Below are 7,502 nucleotides of genomic sequence, written 5' to 3' on the forward strand. Positions count from 1 at the left end.
GCCCTGCTTATACTGAGAGGGGCACGTCGCGCCGTGACACCGTCTGTGGTTACTACTCCCGGCCAGGTCACCCAGAGTTTGATTGTCGCGAGAAGAAGCGAGATCAGAGGCGCTCCAGCGGGACTCCCGTGTCTTCCTCGACTCCGTCACTCACTGACCAGGACATTGTTCGCCTCAAGCGTCTTCTTGCTTCCTCGGGCTCCTCGTCGACTAGCTCCGCTGCTGTCGTGACTGCATCCTCTTCCTCACCATCACCGGCATCTACACAGTCAGGTACATCCTCGTGGGTTCTGGATTCTGGAGCCTCTTTTCATATGTCTTTTGATTCTTCCGCGTTGTCTTCTCTCCGACCTCTTGATTCGCCTGATAATGTTCGTACTGCCGATGGCACATCTCTTCCTGTTGTTAGTCGTGGTATTCTTTCCACTCCCTCCTTTTCTGTTTCGAGTGTTTCACATGTTCTTCATATTACCATGAATCTTTTTTTCGCTGCCCAACTTACTGATTCTGGTTGTCGTGTCATTCTTGACACCGACTCTTGCTCCATTCAGGATCGTCGCACCAAGGCTTTGGTTGGTGCTGGCCCTCGGTGTCGTGAGTCTGAGGGCCTTTGGGAGGTTGACTGGCTTTGTGTTCCGTCTGCTGCCACCAATTCTGCCAGCTCTCATGCTCTTGCTGCCTCTTCGTATGCGTCCTTCCAGTAGTGGCATCATCGCCTTGGTCACATCTGTGGCTCTCGCTTATCTTCTTTAGTTCGTCAGGGCCTCTTAGGGTCTATATCTGGAGATGTCTTCTTACATTGTAATGGTTGCAGACTTGGCAAACAGACTCAGTTACCTTATCCTACCAGTGAGTCTGTATCTCATCGTCCTTTTGACTTAGTTCATTCTGATGTCTGGGGTCCTACTCCCTTTGATTCGAAAGGTGGTCATCGCTATTATGTTTTGTTTATTGATGATTTCTCTCGCTACACTTGGCTCTACTTCATAAAATCTCGTAGCGAGATTCTCCCTATATACAAACGTTTTGCTGCAATGGTTCACACCCAGTTTGCCACACCCATTCGCACTTTTCGTGCTAACTCCGCTGGAGAGTATATCTCTCAGCTATTGCGCGGTTTTCTCGCGGAACAGGGTACTCTTGCCCAGTTCTCGTGTCCTGGTGCTCATACTCAGAATGGCGTTGCCGAACGAAAGCATCGTCATTTGCTTGAGATGGCTCGTGCGCTGATGATTGCTGCTTCCCTTCCCCCCCATTTTTGGGCTGAGGCTGTTTCCGCATCCACCTATCTCATCAACATTCAGCCCTCGTCTGCTCTGCAGGGTGGTATTCCTATGGAGTGTCTCACTGGTCGCTCTCCTGACTATTCTGCTCTTCGTATATTTGGCTGCGTGTGCTATGTTCTTCTTGCCCCCCGAGAACGCACCAAACTGACTGCTCAGTCGGTTGAGTGTGTTTTCCTTGGCTATAGTGATGAGCACAAGGGATATCGATGTTGGGATCATGTGGGTCGTCGCTTGCGCATCTCGCGTGATGTGACTTTTTACGAGTCTCGTTCTTACTACCCACGTTCTTGTTCCTCGATTTTCTCGGTGGCCGACCTCTCTTTCCTTCTCCTTCCCGATACACCCTGCTATGTGCCTCATGTTGGGGAACGTAGCAGAAATTCAAAATTTTCCTACGTGTCACCAAGATCTATCTATGGAGAAACCAGCAACGAGGGGAAGGAGAGTGCATCTACATACCCTTGTAGATCGCTACGCGGAAGCGTTCAAGTGAACGGGGTTGATGGAGTCGTACTCGTCGTGATTCAAATCACCGATGATCCTAGTGCCGAATGGACGGCACCTCCGTGTTCAACACACGTACAGCCCGGTGACGTCTCCTACGCCTTGATCCAGTAAGGGGAGAAGGAGAGGTTGGGGAAGACTCCATCCAGCAGCAGCACGACGGCGTGGTGGTGGTGGAGGAGCGTAGTACTCTACCAGGGCTTCGCCAAGCACCGCGAGATATGAGGAGAAAGAGAGGTAGGGCTGCGCCAGGGAGAGGTCAAGAACTCATGTGTGTTGGGCAGCCCAAACCTCAAGTATATATAGGGGGAGGGGAGGGGCTGCGCCCCCACCTAGGGTTCCCTCCCTAGGGGTGGCGGCAGCCCCCAGGTCCCATCTGGGTGGCGGCCACAAGGGGGAGAGGGGGAGGCGCACCTGGGGTGGGCCTTAGGGCCCATCTGCCCTAGGGTTTGCCCCCTTCCCTCTTGGAGGCGCCATGGGCCCTTGTGGGGGGGGGGGGCACCAGCCCACCTGGGGCTGGTCCCCTCCCACACTTGGCCCATGTAGCCCTCCGGGGACTTGTGGCCCCACTTGGTGGACCCCCGGGACCCTCCCGGTGGTCCCGGTACATTATCGATAAACCCCGAAACTTTTTCGGCGACCAAAACAGGACTTCCCATATATAAATCTTTACCTCCGGACCATTCCGGAACTCCTCATGACGTCCGGGATCTCATCCGGGACTCCGAACAATATTCGGTAACCACGGATATATATTCCCTATAACCCTAGCGTCATCGAACCTTAAGTGTGTAGACCCTACGGGTTCGGGAAACATGCAGACATGACCGAGATAACTCTCTGGTCAATAACCAACAGCGGGATCTGGATACCCATGTTGGCTCCCACATGCTCCACGATGATCTCATCGGATGAACCATGATGTCATGGACTTAATCAATCCCGTATACAATTCCCTTTGTCTAGCGGTACGATACTTGCCCGAGATTCGATCGTCGGTATCCCGATACCTTGTTCAATCTCGTTACCGGCAAGTCTCTTTACTCGTTCCATAACACATCATCCCGTGATCAACTCCTTGATCACATTGTGCACATTATGATGATGTCCTACCGAGTGGGCCCAGAGATACCTCTCCGTTTACACGGAGTGACAAATCCCAGTCTCGATTCGTGCCAACCCAACAGACACTTTCGAAGATACCTGTAGTGTACCTTTATAGCCACCCAGTTACGTTGTGACGTTTGGCACACCCAAAGCACTCCTACGGTATCCGGGAGTTGCACAATCTCATGGTCTAAGGAAATGATACTTGACATTAGAAAAGCTTTAGCATAAGAACTACATGATCTTGTGCTAGGCTTAGGATTGGGTCTTGTCCATCACATCATTCTCCTAATGATGTGATCCCGTTATCAATGACATCCAATGTCCATGGTCAGGAAACCGTAACCATCTATTGATCAACGAGCTAGTCAACTAGAGGCTTACTAGGGACATGGTGTTGTCTATGTATCCACACATGTATCTGAGTTTCCCATCAATACAATTGTAGCATGGATAATAAATGATTATCATGAACAAGGAAATATAATAATAATCAATTTATTATTGCCTCTAGGGCATATTTCCAACAGTCTCCCACTTGCACTAGAGTCGATAATCCAGTTCACATCGATATGTGATTAACACTCAAGGTCACATCCCCATGTGACTAACACCCAAAGAGTTTACTAGAGTCAATAATCTAGTTCACATTACCATGTGATTAACACTCGATGAGTTCTGGGTTTGATCATGTTATGCTTGTGAGAGATGTTATAATCAACGGGTCTGAATCTTTCAGATCCGTGTGTGCTTTACAAATCTCTATGTCATCTCCTAGATGCAGCTACCACGTTCTATTTGGAGCTATTCCAAATAACTGTTCTACTATACGAATCCAGTTTACTACTCAGAATAATCTGGATTAGTGTCAAAGTTTGCATCGGCGTAACCCTTTACGATGAACTCTTTTACCACCTCCATAATCGAGAAAATTCCTTAGTCCACTAGTTACTAAGGATAACTTTGACCGCGGTCCTGTGATCCATTCTTGGATCACTCTTGTACCCCTTGACTGACTCATGGCAAGGCACACTTCAGGTGCGGCACACAGCATAGCATACTGTAGAGAGCCTATGACAAAAGCATAGGGGACGACATTCGTCCTTCCTCTTTCTTCTACCGTGGTCGAGCTTTAAGTCTTAACTTCATACCTTATAACTCAGGCAAGAACTCCTTCTTTGACTGATCCATCTTGAACACCTTCAAGATCATGTCAAGGTATGTGCTCATTTGAAAGTACCACTAAGCGTTTTGATCTATCCTTATAGATCTTGATGCTCAATGTTCAAGTAGCTTAATCCAGGCTTTCCATTGAAAAACACTTTTCAAATAACTCTGCATGCTTTCCAGAAATTCTACAACATTTTCGATCAATAATATGTTAACAACATATACTCATCAGAAATTCTATAGTGCTCCCACTCACTTCTTTGGAAATACAAGTTTCTCATAAACTTTGTATACACCCAAAAATTTGATCATCTCATCAAAGCATACATTCCAACTCCGAGATGCTTACTCCAGTCCTTAGAAGGATTACTGGAGCTTTGCATACTTGTTAGCATCTTTCAGGATTGACAAAACCTTCCAGTTGTATCACATACAACCTTTCCTCAAAAATCGTCGAGGAAACAATGTTTTGACATCCTATCTGCAAGATTTCATAAATAATGCAGTAATTGCTAATATAATTCCAACAGACTCTTAGCATCGCTACGAGTGAGAAAGTCTCATCGTAGTCAACTCCTTGAACTTGTCGGAAAACATCTTAACGACAAGTCGAGCTTTCTTAATGGTGATACTTGCCATCATTGTCCGTCTTCCTTTTAAAAATCCATTTGTACTCAACAGCCTTACGACCATCGAGCCGTTCCGCCAAAGTCTACACTTTATTTTCATATATGGATCCTCTCTCAGATTTTATGGCCTCGAGCCATTTATCGGAATCCAGGCCCACCATCGCTTCTCCATAGCTCGTAGGTTCATTGTTGTCTAGCAACATGACTTCCAAGACAGGATTACGTACCACTCTGAAGTAGTACGCATCCTTGTCATCCTACGAGGTTTGGGAGTGACTTGATCCGAAGTTTCATGATCACTATCATAATTGGTGTAGGTGGCACAGGAACAACTCCCTATGCCCTACCACACACTAGTTGAAGAGACGGTTCAATAACCTCATCAAGTCTCCACCATCCTCCCACTCAATTCTTTCGAGAGAAACTTTTCCTCGAGAAAGGACCCGATTCTAGAAACAATCCCTTATTGCTTTCGGATCTGAGACAGGAGGTATACCCAACTATTTTGGGTGTCCTATGAAGATGCATTTATCCGCTTTGGGTTCGAGCTTATCAGCCTGAAACTTTTTCACATAAGCGTCGCTGCCCCAAACTTTTAAGAAATGACAGCTTAGGTTTCTCTAAACCATAGTTCATACGGTGTCATCTCATCGGAATTACGTGGTGCCCTATTTAAAGTGAATGTGGTTGTCTCTAATGCCTAACCCATAAACTATCATGGTAATTCGATAAGAGACATCATGGTATGCATCATATCCAATAGGGTGCAGTTATGATGTTCGGACACACCATCACACTATGGTGTTCCAGGCTGTATTAGTTGTGAAACAATTCCCACAATGTCTTAATTCTGTGCCAAACTCGTAATTCAGATATTCATCTCTATGATCATATCATAGATATTTTATCCTCTTGTCACGACGATCTTTCAACTTCTCCCTGAAATTACTTGAACCATTCAATAATTCAGACTTGTGTTTCATCAAGTAAATATACTCAGTATCTACTTAAATCATCTGTGAAGTAAGAATATAACGATATCCACTGTGTGCCTCAGCACTCATTGGACTGCACACATCAAAATGTATTACTTCCAACGAGTTGCTTTCTTGTTCCATCTTACTGAAAACGAGGCTTTTCAGTCATCTTGCCCATGTGGTATGATTTGCATGTCTCAAGTGATTCAAAATCAAGTGAGTCCAAATGATCCATCTGTATAGAGTTTCTTCATGCATATCTACCAACAAACATGGTTCGCATGTCTCAATCCTTTCAAAAATGAGTGAGTCCAAAGATCCATCAACATGGAGCTTCTTCATGCGTTTTATACCAATATGACTTCAAATTGCAGTGCCACATTTGTGTGGTACTATCATTACTATCTTATACCTTTGGCATGAAAATGTGTATCACTACGATCGGGATGGTATTATTGAAATAAACAGAGTAACCATTATTCTCCTTAAATGAACAACCGTATCGCGATAGACATAATCCAATCATGTCTATGCTCAACGCAAACACCAAATAACAATTATTTAGGTTTTAATACCAATCTCGATGGTAGAGGGAGCGTACGATATTTGATCAACCTTGGAAATACTTCCAACACATATCGTCATCTCACCTTTTAGCTAGTCTCCGTTTATTCCGTAGCCTTTTGTTTCGAGTTACTAACACTTAGCAACCGAACCGGTATCTAATACCCTAGTGCTACTAGGAGTACTAGTAAAGTACACATTATAATGCATATCCAATATACTTCTGTCGACCTTGCCAGCCTTCTCATCTACCAAGTATCTAGGGTGGTTCTGCTTCAGTGACTGTTCCCCTTATTACAGAAGCACTTAGTCTCGGGCTTGGGTTCAACTTTGGGTTTCTTCACTAGAACAACAGCTGATTTGCCGTTTCATGAAGTATCCCTTCTTGCCCTTTCCCTTCTTGAAACTAGTGGTTTCACCAACCATCAACAATTGATGCTCCTTCTTGATTTCTACTTTTGTGGTGTCAAACATCGCGAATATCTCAAGGATCATCGTATATGTCCCTGATATATTATAGTTCATCACGAAGCTCTAGCAGCTTGGTGGTAATGACTTCGGAGAACCATCACCATTTCATCTGGAAGATCAACTCCCACTCGATTCAAGCGATTGTTGTACTCAGACAATCTGAGCACAAGCTCAAGATTGAGCTTTTATCCCTTATTATGCAGGCTAAGAAAATCGTCGGAGGTCTTATACCTCTTGACGTGGGCACGAGCCTGAAATCCCAATTTCAGTCCTTGGAACATCTCATATGTTCTAAGATGTTTCAAAAATGTCTTTGGTGCCTCAATTTTAAACCATTTAACTGAACTATCACGTAGTTATCAAAATGTGTATGTCAGATGTTCGCAACATCCACAGACGACGTTCGAGGTTCAGCACACTGAGCGGTGCATTAAGGACATAAGCCTTCTATGAAGCAATGAGGACAATCCTCAGTTTACGGACCTAGTCTGCATAATTGCTACTATCAACTTTCAACTAAATTTTCTCTAGGAACATATCTAAACAGTAGAACTGAAGCGCGAGCCACGACATAATTTGCGAAGACCTTTTGACTATGTTCAGGATAATTAAGTTCATCTTATGAACTCCCACTCAGATAGACATCCCTCTAGTCATCTAAGTGATTACATGATCCGGGTCAACTAGGCCGTGTCCGATCATCACGTGAGACGGATTAGTCAACATTAGTGAACATCTTCATGTTGATCGTATCTACCATACGACTCATGCTCGACCTTTCGGTCTCTTGTGTT

This window comes from Triticum dicoccoides, chromosome 1A (genome assembly GCF_002162155.2).
Source record: "Triticum dicoccoides isolate Atlit2015 ecotype Zavitan chromosome 1A, WEW_v2.0, whole genome shotgun sequence".
Taxonomy (NCBI): domain Eukaryota; kingdom Viridiplantae; phylum Streptophyta; class Magnoliopsida; order Poales; family Poaceae; genus Triticum; species Triticum dicoccoides.